Raw genomic sequence first — 14,123 nt, forward strand, 5'->3', positions numbered from 1 at the left:
TAGCTATCCATGGTGTACTACTCTCTCTTTTGATGCAAGCGCACCAACTGTGGATGCACTCCACTGTCACAACGAGCATTTTGTGACATGAAAAAGCAGTTTAATGACAGCAGTGGATGATTGTTGACATAACTTAAGTCAACTTAACTTTGTAGTGTAGACATAGCCTGAGAGACTCACTCAATCCTACAGCACTGAAAGATTTTCTGAGGACAGGCAACAAGTGGCTCAGTGCAGACAGGAGTCATCCCTATCCATATTATGGAGCTAGCTTAGAGAATCTCTTCCATCTTGTAGTGTGCCCCTTTCTATCTCCTAGTGTTAAATCATTGAAAAAAATGGAACCATGATGTTTATGAAAATATGGAGAATTTCCAGTTTTGCTTATTTATTAGTGAAAGCATTGACTGAGTTTTATTTTGCTCTCAGTATATCTTATAGAGAGACACACTGTGCCAACCCATATCCCATGTGTGCTGGGCAGAGGGAACCTCCTACCTCCCTTCTGCATGGTCTGTATAAGGGCCAGTCAAATCTGTAGCCCTTGTACCCAAGAGAATGAAGGGCTCCTACTAAGTAGCTTCCTCGATGGAGGAATTGGCCAAAAGGTAGCAGAAAGAGAGTGGGAAATAGGCATAGTCCTGGCTATCCACCCCTCATCTTTCCAATTTGCTTTCCAGAAATGCTGGCTGGACATTCTGGAGGCAGCATGCTCTCCCCTTTCCCCCACCCCCCCATACAACAAGGGAAACATTCTGATGATTTCCTAGCTGCCAAAGATTTTACAGTAATCACTATATCATCCAGAAAGAATGATAAATCTGCTCACAAACTGTCTCCTCAATGTGGTCATGCCTGATTGCAATCTTCCTTTCAATTGCTGGGAATTTTGAACAATTCAGTATCTTACAATAACTAGGTAAAACTTTGTTAATGGTCTGTGGCTAAGTCTTAAGTTTGCCCGTAGGGAGATTGGTAGAGTGTCTCACCTATTAAGCGTTGGCTTCTTTGCAGCTGGGCTGCCAGGGAGTTTATTTGCTTTCCCACCATGACCATAGGGTCTCTGCTGCAGACAAAGCAATGCATATTCTGCTGCCTGGCTGACAATAATCCTTTGTTCCACTTGGTGTGAAAAATATAAGAAAAAATAGTGATGAAATACATTTTCATAATACCCTTAACTTTCAGTAAGAAGACAACTATCCTGGCTTTTTTCCTTTGCTCTTTATTTACGGTACAAAATTATCCTGACCAGGAGACTTGTTCATTTGTTTGGGAATGTAGAGCCAGATTTTTAAAGGTATTTCGGTGCCTAACTCCCATTGATTTCAGTGGGACTATTTCAATGGCTGTTAAGCACCTAAATACCTTTAAAAATCTGGTCTCTGGAGCCTAAACTCAAGACTTCCATTGAAGTCAATGCCTGATTAAATATGTCAGGACAGGACCTTTTGACAGCAGTACTAATAACACTTAATCCTTATTTAGCAACTTTCATACAGAGACCACAAAGTCCAACGCAGAATCAGGAAGAGAATCCAGGTCTCTTAGCCCTGTACTCAGCTCATTATACCCCAGCTGTCCCTTTGGAGTTACACAAGAGTGAATTGCAGGATTACTGTGCTAGTCAGGGTGGGATTCACTGTATGTGACTGATTCGATGTTGGCAAACTCTTTCCTTTGAAAAAAGAAAAGTCCTCCTTTTCTTTTTGCGGATACAGACTAACATGGCTGCTACTCTGAAACCTTTCCATTGACTTTCCATGACAGGACCATGGGCTGGAAAATCCAGCTCTAGATCTATATTTCGAACACTAAGCGTTATGAGGTGGAGGCTGGATTTGAGGTTTTGATTTAGACTGGTGGTTCACAACCTCTGGCCTGCAGGCCATTTACGGCCCAATCAGCACACAGGTGCGGCCCATGTTACATCCTCAGGGCCATAACACATAGAGAGCTGCATATGCAGCCCACAATGGTAAATAGGTTGAGAACCACTAGTTTAGACCATTAGAGACAGAAGGGTTCAGATTCTCCATTTCTCCTCTCCCAAAAAGTTCATGGATGTTCTGAGCCAAGGTTTTGGTTCATATCACGCTCTACAGTCATACCTGGGATCCAGGCCACATGCCTCTACTTATATATTCAGCATGCTTGTGACATGGTCAATGTATTCTGTCACAAAAGTTGATGTTAAGCTATTGGTATGTGGGAAAATGCACTGTCAAAACAAGTGTAGGTAAAATATGAGGCCATTTCTGTCTTCTCTGTAGTGTTAATTTAGATGTAAGTTACACCCCTCTGCTTGTTTTTCTGGTTTCCTAGTTTGACTCTTTTTTATAAAGACCAGTTGACCTACTGTTCATAGCCAATCCACAGACATCTGGAGGATTTCACCCTACTGGAAATGATATTTTGTTTGCATAAGAGGGGAAAGTTAGCTCAATATTTAAAGCTATTTTAAAGAGAGATGAACTATCTGGTGTGCCAGAGCATCACACAAGTTAAATTCCATATACATGTCTCTGCAAAGCTTGTTGACACATGTACAGTCCTGTATATATTTTGTAAAGTAGTTTTGTATTTTACATTTTTGCTAACTCTTCAGAAAGCACAGCTAAAACCTTTACAGACTTGGTTTTCCAAATCCCTCTAACAGTTATTTTTCATATTAAATGGTCAGTGTCATGACACCTGTTATTGCCTCTATTATTAAATATGGAGGGCCAGTCAGGTGTCTGTAATTAAGTTGAGTTTGAGTTAAAATCAAGCAAATAAAGGAACAACAAAAACACTTCAAACTTTCTGTACAATGATACCTCATTGAAATCTTGTGCACAGGCTACTGTAGAAGAAATTAGGTTGTAATTAAACTAAGTTGTTAAGAACCATTGGTGCTTATTGTTAGGACTATAGCGTATAGACAGAGCTAGGTCAACAGTTCATGCATTGCCTAGCTACACAACAGTTGGCAGAGGTGAATCTTGAGTAGCCCTGGTGCAATGGGTAGATTTTTTAAAAATAAATTTTTAGGATTCGTGATCCTTTTTTGACATGGTTCTTAAAAATAAAAGTATCTCTTTCACCAGAGGCTGACACACAAAATATTCTTCATCAGGGAAACTTCCAAAGAATTGTCTTCTTCAGCATGGTCGCTATCACCCATTGCTCCCAGTGGGTTGACACCACAGGCAGCCCTTTGCAAAGATGACTGTAGTCTGCATTCACCTGCTGCTCCTAGTGCTCCCCTCTGCTTCCTAGCAGTATAAGAGGTGAGTATTTTCTCTCAGAGCATCTTGGCTTCATTCCAGTTGGGAAGGAGGTATTTGATCATGCAACCATGTTTATTTGTGTGCATGTAGTGCCTATACAATGGGGACCAGATCCTGAGCTTTTGATGCTACAATAATACAAATAAGTAATAATAAATCATTAATTATACTGGCCTTTTTACTAACAAACTAATATGTTTGATACCTTGATTTACTATATTATTACTTATTCTTTAAGACAATATACTCAGCATTCTACGAGCATCAAGTAGTCCTTTTTTATTCAGGTTCTCAGAAGCTTGTGCTTCATCTGCTGATGGTATTGTAGCTTTCTTTGGCAGCAGAATTTCTCTTATAATGAACCCAAAATCTTAATCATAGGTTAGGTCATGAGTTTTGTGATAAAAACAATTGGACTATTTTACAACATCAGAAAGTACATGCTTATCAATCCCATATGAATACATTCCGCAAGCAGCTTCACCAAGTATTCTTAAGAGCCATGAAAAAGTACACCGTAAGACAAAGGGTGAAATCCTGATCCCCACAGATGTCAGTGTCAAAATTCTTATTGCTTCAGTAGGATCAAAAAATCTAAAACTGCAATCGGTGATTTTGTCCTGCCATCTGAATCCCCAGAAGTGAATAGATCATGCTTCCTTTTATTATTTTTTTAAACAATGGACGTAATACCAACATATCTATGCCTACAGAGCAGTTTTGTTTCAAATGTAGACAGATTTGCATATTTCCAGGGAAAAAATGAAAATGTGACTATAGAAATTGCAAGTTTGACTGTTGAGGTACCTAAAGATATGAGTAGCATCAGTTATACTCCAAAACACAGATGTAACAGGTTGATAATGATAATACTTTGTACTTCTATGGCACCTCCATCTCAAAGAGCTCAAAAAGTTTGATAAACATTAATGAATTAAGCACTGCAAAATATCTATGAAGAAAGTAAATAATAGTAATCCCATTTTACATGAGGAGGCCCTGAGGCACAGAGGGGTTAGAGCCCATTGAAATGGCTGGGATCTTTTCACTGATTTTGGTGGGTTTTTGCTCAATCCCTAATTAATGTATGCAAGATCATACAGCAAGCAAGGAATAGAGCATAAACCTTCCGATTCTCTATCCCAGGTGTGATCTATACTTAAATGTTATGTTGGCACAATTAGGTCCATCAGGGAGTGGAAAAAAAAGCACAGTGTAGACACAGCTATGTCAATGGAAGAGTTAATTGTTGAGGTAGCTAATGTTCTTTGGGCCTGGTCTACACTTAAAATTTAGGTCAACATAGCTACAGTGCTCAGAGGTGTGAAAAATCCAGGTTATCTATGCCAACCTAACACCCAGTATAGAGGCAGCTACATTGTGACAAATAATGAATCGGTGCTAAGTCTGTACCATTAACTGGAGAAGTAACATATAAATGTGTGCTTTTCCTGAGGAACAAAAGGGGTGGAGCAGTTATAGCACCTAGAAGTTGCATTTGTAACTCAGCATGCTTTCTTCATTAACTGCTTATTGAGAGCCTCAGGTTTTCTGTCTTTCTTTCCCTTCTTAATCTGTGACCTCTGATGGCCTCTTTGAGATCCTTGTGTACGAGGTGGTAGAGAAGTGCAAGTATTGTTATTAACAGATTAATTTCCAGCTACATAAAGTAGCATCTCCTGAATTACAATAGTGACCATTGCTTTCTTAGTTTTATTTCTTGTGTTCTTGTTTTTGATCCTGATATACTCATGAATAATTTTTTGGCATGCTTCTTCTGCATGTTCACCTCAGATGTGTTCCATTTTAGTTCAGGACTGGGTTTCCACTCTTACTTCTCAAAAGCCCCTGATTGGGCTAACCACACCTTCCATTCAACCAGAGCTGGACATGGCTGTTGTGGGTGGTTCCCCCATCCCCCAGCTCCCCTTAGTGGTTGAGATTTCTGTAAACTCCAACTACCCAAAGAATCCAGGTGAATGCAGAATGTAAACTTGGATACCTTGTATGAAAAGGAATCTGTTCTGTTAAGCCTAGAGACAGTAAAATTAGAATATAGATACAGGAATATTAATAGCCTTGAGTTGGCAGAACAGTATTAGCTTCTACACATTTATAACCTACATCTCTTTAATTTATAAACATTATTATAGACACTAATGGGAGCAAATATCGTAAGCAGATGTTTATTTTTTTCAGCACTCCAAAGAAAGCAATGCAGAAAACAATACTCCTACGTACACACAGCTGTCAAAGGAACAGAGCTGGGTCAGCCTGATCTAATTCCCTCTCTTTTCATTAATACTGCTCACTGTAGGAGGTGATGAAACTTTGAGACACAATAATAAAACCAGTTATACTTATGAGCTAGGTTTGTCAGTTCAGGAAGCTTGACCTGAGTTGGTCCTGAGCACCAGGAGGATGCTGGGCCTGGTTCTCCACTGTCTTGCACATTTACACATATATTGAATGTCTGTATATGAACCAAACTGAATCAGAATAGTAGCATGTTATGCCCTCTTTGTGCAGGGGTAAATGACTACACACAGCGCAAGGCAATAGAGAATCAGGCTACATTCTCTAGCTAAAATTGTGTATAGTGGGACTGATTCCCCACTGCATATCAAGCAAAAGGATGGCAGATTCTTATTTGCTAAAATTTTACACTTATTTTGTACGTGAGTAAATGTCTGCTCAAAGGAGCCAGGCAGTGGAAACTTAGGCCTACCAGATTCAGGGCTAAATCCTGCTCTTCTTACTTACGTAGGTAAATCCACTGAGGCCTCATGTGACTAACCTGAACAGGATCTGAGCTCTAGTCTGTAATGATTTACCTTTCTCAGTCTCCTCAAAGCAGCTGTTATCAGCATATTTCTATTTGGTTCTGCCTTTTCATCATTATTTTTCCTGTTTAACTCCAAAATGCAAGCTTGAAACAGAATGCAGAAAACCCCACAGCAATGGGATTCCTGATTTCCCCTGGTTCAAGCTCAGTGCAGTTCTTTTGACTTGAATGAAAAATAATACTTTTTATTAGTGGGCTATTTCTCAAATTGTTTTTAAGTTGAAGTGTTGCACAACACATTCAGTAACAATATAATAACACATTGTAATGCACAAACTGTTCATTGCAGGGGTCCAGATGACTTCATAACAGATAATAGTGCACAATTCATGAGTGCCATATTCTGCCCATTCTCTTTGATAGATGAGCCCAAGCACACCATGCTCTCACTATGCAGAGTCAAATGGATTAGCAAGAAAAACACAAAATGAATAGCAATAAACTTGATAACAATGGCTCTGGCAGACTAAAAGGATCCTTGTTACCACTTACACAACACAGTTTGTAATGCTTTCTTGGGATTATCAGTTCAGAGACTCATGAGCAGAAGGACAAAAACTTTAGTGCCAAATCTAACAAGCTTCATGAGCAGCAGAAACTTAACCCTGAAGTTGTTAAAAAAATTAAAATAAAAAATAAAAAAGAGAAGCACTACATACCAAGAAAATGAAGAGATGTCATTACAAGAATGTCCACATTGCAATTGAAAGAGAATGTTAGAAAGTTCTGTTTCCAGAAAGGGGCTGACAACCTGCTACCAATAGCTAAACTAATATGCCGCAAGTCATATGTTATAACTATACCCGAGTATCAGTCCGGCCCAAGAAACTGAGGACAATGGAGGAGGAGAACAATCTGGATGCTGGCTCTGTGTTTCTTGAAGCCATCCAGAATGCTGCAGGCAGAAGTAACATACACCCACCCAGACACTCACAACAAAAAACACCAGAAACAGCCAATACAGGCTCCAGGTGGTAGATCTGCCCCTTCAACCAAATAGACTTCTGCAGAAAGGACTGTTGAGAGCACATGAAGTGGTGGCATGATCAGGGAGAGAGAGAGAGTTGTAATTGACAGAGGCAGAATAAGCCTTATTTTGATCCATTACTGCTTATAGTGATTGAAACTGATGCATGCAATCAGGATCTGGATTCAGTTGTACTCCAAGAGGGACACCTGGTTACATTGCATCCTGTATACTCACCCCAGTGGAAGCAAAGTTCTCTCAAATTGCACTGGAGTTCTTGGAGATGGTTTTTGCTATTGTATGCTTCCAGGGATACATAGTGGGAAGACGTATCACCGTAGAGTCTAATCATTTGCCTATTCTAGGCCTCTCTATTATAAGGCTACTGTGTGTGATGCTGCAACTGTGGATTGGCCAGTAGCAGCAGTATGACTTTGATATGATATATATCACAGGCAGATTTACTTGCTGATACTATTTTGAGAAATTCTGGGTTGGCACCCTTATATGCAGAAATGGCAGCATCCACCATGTGCTTTTCACTAAAAGATATGGCAGTTGACACCACACCTTAAGAGGCTGAACTGTGCCAAGTGCTATGTCCTGTACAAGCAGGTTGGATGGCCCCAGACCTTAAGAAAACTTTGTCTACATTTCACAAAATTAGTTCTGAGTCACAGTGAAGATAGGTGCTACTCAACATATCTTATGCAGAGAAGCCCAGTTGATTGTTCCAGCAGCATTGCAACAAGCACACTTCACGTGGGTCATGAATGACTTTTCGGAGTTATGAAGCAGAAGTAATTTCTATGTAGCTATGCTTGGTGGCAAGAGCTGTGCTCAAACATTGAGTGTCGTGAAGGTACGTTCAGTCTTCACAACGTCTAGAACTGCTGTTCCTCTGGCCCCTTTGAAACAGGCAGTCGTAGACAGACCAGGGAGAGAATTGCAGTAGACTTTATTGGTCCCTCAATTGTACAGGCTGGTTACACACTGTTGATTGGTATAGACTATTACTTACCTTACCCCCTTTGCAGTCATAATTTCACAAGGCACCTCAAAGGAGCTCATTTCTTGCCTAACCATTTTATTTGCTATGTTTGGCCTACCAGAGAGCCTTGTTTCAGATATTGGAACTCCTTTTGTATCAAGAGAGTTGAAGGCTTTCTGACAAATATGGGCACAGTACTTTATAAATCTGTTGTGAACCATTCCTAAGGACGTGGGATAGTGGAGAGACTACATGGAGCTCTGAAGAAGCATGTAGCTCTCATACTGGAGGCATATCAGATACATCTTTCCCTATTGCATTGTCATGCTTTATATCATATTCCAAGTACATTTCTAGGAAGTATTGGAGAAACCCCGTTCCATGGACTCTTCAACCAATTGATAGAGCAAGTTATCTATACTGACGGAAAAAGTTCATCCTGCCCCTTTCCCATCCTCAAAGCCGACTGATGTGACTAGGAAATATTCATGTTTCAACAAACGTAGCCATGCAAGATTCCAGGCATTCTAACCTGAACAAGCAGTGTATTTTAGGGGAGGGTCTGGAAGTGATACTTGTGACATGACTTTGTAGGCTGCAAGGCACTGAGCGTGGTGAGTGTGTTTACCACAGGGAGAGCGCGTTGTTAGCCAGCGTGATATACTGCCTACTGGAAGGGGAACAGATAGGGAATAGGACAATTTTTCTGCATATGATGATGTCATCTGGCCAGTTGAGGAAGTTGTGAATCAGAGGTATATCCTAAGACCACAGGATCACCTGCTGCTTCCAGCCAGATACTGCTAAATTTTTGGAGTGAAGTAAAGGAATTTGCCTTCTTGCTTCCTGCTCCCCATTCCTGTTTTGTTTCATGGTTCCTTCTCCCTACACTCAGTGTTCCTCTTCCTATTTAAGGCTCTCTCTGTGTGTGTATATGCACATGCACATGTGCATAGCATTGAGTGTGTGAAGCTACTCATGGTCTTCTGCTACATATCTTCTGTTCAGACTGTTCTCGTGTTTTGTTCAGACTGTTCCTGACCTAACCAGTTCATGGTTATTACAAGTTTTAATTGATAACCTACCTACATGTCTTGTTTTGTAGGTTATTTTTTGGTGGCTTGGGATTGCAGTACTGGGGTTCATGAGAGTGTAACATGGAGTCAATGATTACTGCCCCCTGACCACCAAGTGGTGTGAAAGTTACAAAACAATGCACTTCTTTTTCACATCAGGCACTTAGAAAGGCTCCCACACAGACAAGGATCTCATGTAGGCCCAACAAAAGCAGAACAGATCTGTGAAGAATCCACACTGGAAAGCCTCTCAGAATTACTCAGTAATAATTTTGTTCACCTCATTTAGCCCCAAATTTTCCAAGTAAGAGCTGGCTATAAGGAGTTCTGCTCCTATTACACCCAGCCGGGACAGTGTGTCCTGTCTTTGTTTTCAGCCATCAGGCCTGTCTCAAACACACCCTGACAGCTGCAAAAGTTTTCAGTGAAAACAATAATTCTACTTTTCCTTTCCATCTGCCTGCAGATGGTTTAAATCTGACCCATCAAAAGGGGAGGGGGGGGGGAGAAAAAAGATATTCCAGCTGAGAGGAAATTATAGTGATTGCTGATTTCATAGAAAGAAAATGACAGGTTTGTGATTTGCAGAAAAGGACTTGTAATTGTGGATTAAGTTGAGCATGGGGGAACAGGAAGTTTGACACTGCATTAGGCTGGGCTGCCAATATTGCCTTTCAACCATCTTCAAACTGTCAGTCAGCTATCTACAAAGTAATCAGAAGTGTTTGGCTTGAACTGCTGTAGGAATGTCATGGATTATGGCTACTAACATTCTTCTCCTTTCTCTTTTGCTAACAGTCACTGAAATATAGCCCAAACCATAAGAATGGAGTAATTTATTAGCCATAAGGAAGAGTTTAGTTATTAGCTATATGGTACAACTACAAAAAGAAAAGGAGTACTTGTAGCACCTTAGAGACTAACAAATTTATTAGAGCATAAGCTTTCGTGAGCTACAGCTCACTTCATCGGATGCATTCAATCCGATGAAGTGAGCTGTAGCTCACGAAAGCTTATGCTCTAATAAATTTGTTAGTCTCTAAGGTGCCACAAGTACTCCTTTTCTTTTTGCGAATACAGACTAACACGGCTGCTACTCTGAAACCTGTCATGGTACAACTACAGTATTCCTTTCAACTTTCCCACATTTTAGGCATAGCTATAGCTTCATCCCTCAAAAACCTAGTGCTCTTTCCTGATTATCATCAGTCATTTATGTTACAAATGCTAGTTTGCAGGGGGACACTTAGGCTTATGGATTTAGTAATGAAGGCCTATCACAGCTAAATCACTGGTTAATAGCGACCTTAAGTCATCAATGTTTGGTGAACACTGTCCACAAAGTCGGTGATTTCAGCTTACAACACAAAAACCAACCACTCAGGACCAGATTCTTGAGGGTATTCAGATACCTAATTCGCACTGAGGAGCTAGAGAAATTCATGGGATGTAAGTGCCCATATTGAGGATCTGGACCTAAGGTAAATGGCACCTTTGCTGGCTGGCTGTGGTGAGAGGCCAAGGATCAAATAGGAGTGAAGATGGAAGTACCCTCTCACCTCTAGATCTTGTCTCTCAAGCTCAGGGTGAAAGCACTTGCAGAGCAGTGTAGAGAAGCTTGGTCACCTAGGACTAATCCTCAATGGTATTGAGGCACCTTACTTCCATTGAACCTAATATCAATGCCTAAATATCATTGAGGCGTTGGCCTCCGGCCTGTGCCATACTGTCCAATGCACCTTTCATGCCCTCCTGAGGGCCCTCTGTCTCTAAAGGGCCCTCAGATAGGCTAGCTTTTATAAGCACTAAATTCACACACCCTTGTCACAGGTAAGGTAAAAAGTTCACCAAGTTGGACACTGTGTGGGGGCATAACAGTGTCCAAATTCTTCCATAGACTTGGCCGTGGTGTGAAACACCCTTCTGAGATATCTAGCCTGGTTGTCAGTGGGGTATTTGTGACGAGGGGGAGGGGTTGTTATTAGGGCGGTGCTGAACTTTGTGCCTGCTTTTTCTTTTTAATTTTGAGAACATGGTTTAACACCATATGTAGATGTTAAGGCTCAGATCCTCAAGGGTATTTAGGTGCCTAATTTCAACGTGCGTTAGGTGTCTACATTCCTGAGGGTCTGGGCCTAAGGGTCCCAGATTACCTTATTCCCCTGATGCAGCTATGTACATTAGGTCATGTGTAAGGACTTCAGGCTTCCATGAGCCCTGGACATGGGAATCTCATATTTATTTATTTACTTATTTCAGAGTTTGCTGATTGCAGCAGCTTCATGAGATGAACATGGTTTTCTTTTCTTTTCAGGAAGGACTGAAGGAAGGACCCAAGAAGATAACAACTTTCAACAGACTTACACCATCATCCTGCAGTACCATACAAACAATGTGATGCAAGCCCCTCAGTCTAAGACAGCAGACAATTAGACTCAGCTATCACTAATTCAGGGATCTGCCCTGCATTCATTGTGGTGGCTCCTGGGAGGCAAAATGTCCATGCACCTCTTATAGCAAGGCCAAGTCTTTTCCTGACATGTAGATGGTGGAAGTGGGGTAGTTTTACCTGCTCCATGAAATGGAGATGTAGAGCTGCTCTGGAAGTGGGGAAACGCCCTTCTCCCCAGCCCACCAGGAAGTGGATAGAGAAGGAGGTGGAAAGGGACTGGGAGCAAGAAAAAACGTGCCTCTACCCTCCCTAGCCCCATGTGGTGGCCCATGGAACTGACTGGGGTGGGGGACACTTGCACATTTTTCAGGACAGCAGCACTTTACTTCCCCCACCAGAGCAAAAGTCAACTCTCTGAGTGAGTCGTTACGTCTCCCAGGGCCACCTCCTGGCTGGTGCACATTGCCACTTACTTAGGGCTTCTAATGCCCTTAATGCTCCTGAGCAGTACCATATGGAGCGAATAGGCCCACTAAAAAATAATGTGCGTACGGGTGGCTGACAGCCTGTGCTTGGTCTGGATCAAATCCTGCTCTCCTTAGCCCCATGGTTAGACTGGGTGAAATCCTGATCCGATGGAAGTCAATGGCGAAACTCCCATATCATTCATTGTCATCAATGGGACCATTAAGTGTGGATAAAATGGAGAACTGCGGGCTGCAAGGGTATCAATCCATCCCCTTTCATAAACAATGAATTCACTTTAGGAAATGAATTGCATACCAGTGGTTAACACTTTGGTGTCACTTGTCTCAGGTAACTGAGAACTGCTACAGAAAACGTGCCCCCCTCTCCTCACCCCATGTGATGTTCTGCCTTCTGTTACTGCTCTTGAAAAGCCAGATTCAATTAAAACCACACTCCACCCCACTTCCAGGCAAAGTTTTTATTGAACGTGGAGTTCAAAGCGTCTGCATGTTACGTGGAAAGGAAGTTTCACTGCGACTTACAAGGCCCTTCACTGAAGTTGAGGCAGTCTGTAGAGCCATCACTCACCATTGGACGAGCCCATCTCACTGCCTCCCGCCTTTTCCACTGGGAATGGCAGCAAAGTGATTCTCTTGGCAAAAACACAGACGCTTAAAAAAAAAAAAAAGACAAGGCAATGGAAAAAACCCACCATTACACAAATCCTCCTCACGTGGCCAGAGTACACCCCACAGCTGTTAGCTTTGTTTTGCATACTTTACATATTTACAGATACAAAATATTTCCAAACATCCCCGTGTTTATTTTAAAATCCATCACTGAAATGTCTGGCAAAAGAGACCCAGTGGACATATAGTCACTGGGCGACTTTTGCTCCAACTGTTTTTAATATACTCCCATTGCTCCCACTGAAATCAATAACAAAACTCCCACTAACTTCTAGAGGAGAGGGATCAGGCCCCCTATTACAGTGCCAACCTTCAGCCAACTCGCCCAAAAACAGCTGAGGCATGGGTTTCACAAATAAGGACAGTCTCTGTATTTAAGGGAGGGATTTTTGTTTTCCTATAACAAAATGCTAACACAAGAAATGGGGGGTATGGGTGGGTGAGTGGGTGGGGGTGGAAGCAAATTGTCCAAAACAACCCCTCCAGAAATTGAATAGCCTTTCCCAGCTGATGTTCCACTCAAATGGAGCAGAGACGGGCAGCCTTCTTAAGATCCAGGAGAGGGAAGGGCTTGGGATTTGCTTCCCATCTTAAAAGAACTTCAGACTCAAACTTACCCTCCACTCCCTGCCCCGGCTCCCACAGGCTTAGGGTAGATTTTATCATCCCCATTTCAGAAAAGGTGGACAGGTGGATTGATGGTCAGCAGGGTTCATTTCATCATATCAGAGAACATAAGGCTGGAAGGCCCACTGGATCATCCAGTTTGACAGGTGAAATTTATGGCCTGTGCTATACAGGCTAATACCTCTCTACTGAACCTGCTAACTTCATTTAGGCTAAAGTATTTTAGCCCTCAGAAATGCCTGTGTTCCAATCTAGTGCTTTAACTAAGCCTGTGTTTCCACAGCCTTTACTTGCCCATTCAGGGGAGAGCAAGTTCCTTACTTATTCCTCTGCTTGGCGCAGCTCAGGTTGAAATCCTGTCCATGGGAAGGAGAACAGGGCTGCTCACCTGAGGAGCATGAGCAAGTGGACGCGTGTGGGGGAGGGGAAAAAAGGGGCAGGGGCTGGGAGAAGCCTTGATCCATACCCCACAACCTACTAGAGTAGCCGATCAGACCATGAAGAGCTAGGCAAGGAGTAAGCCACTCAACAGAAAAGTGTACAGTAACTTCCCCCAGCAGAAGGTTGCGGTGCAGAGAAAGCAAAGGCAGCATCATGACTCTTTGTGTCTCCAGTGAGAGACAGGTTTCTTCCTGGGGGTGGTGCAAGGTTTCTGTCAAAACATCTGTAAGATGATAACACGGCGCTTTGTCCTAATTGAGCCAGCCAAACATGGAAGAGTTTGGCCTTGGAGCTTAGGGATACTTTGGGGGTGTGGAATTCCTATACAATTCTTCAAATGGGTTTTTTACACAAA

Source organism: Dermochelys coriacea, chromosome 1 (assembly GCF_009764565.3).
Source record: "Dermochelys coriacea isolate rDerCor1 chromosome 1, rDerCor1.pri.v4, whole genome shotgun sequence".
Classification (NCBI taxonomy): Eukaryota; Metazoa; Chordata; order Testudines; family Dermochelyidae; genus Dermochelys; species Dermochelys coriacea.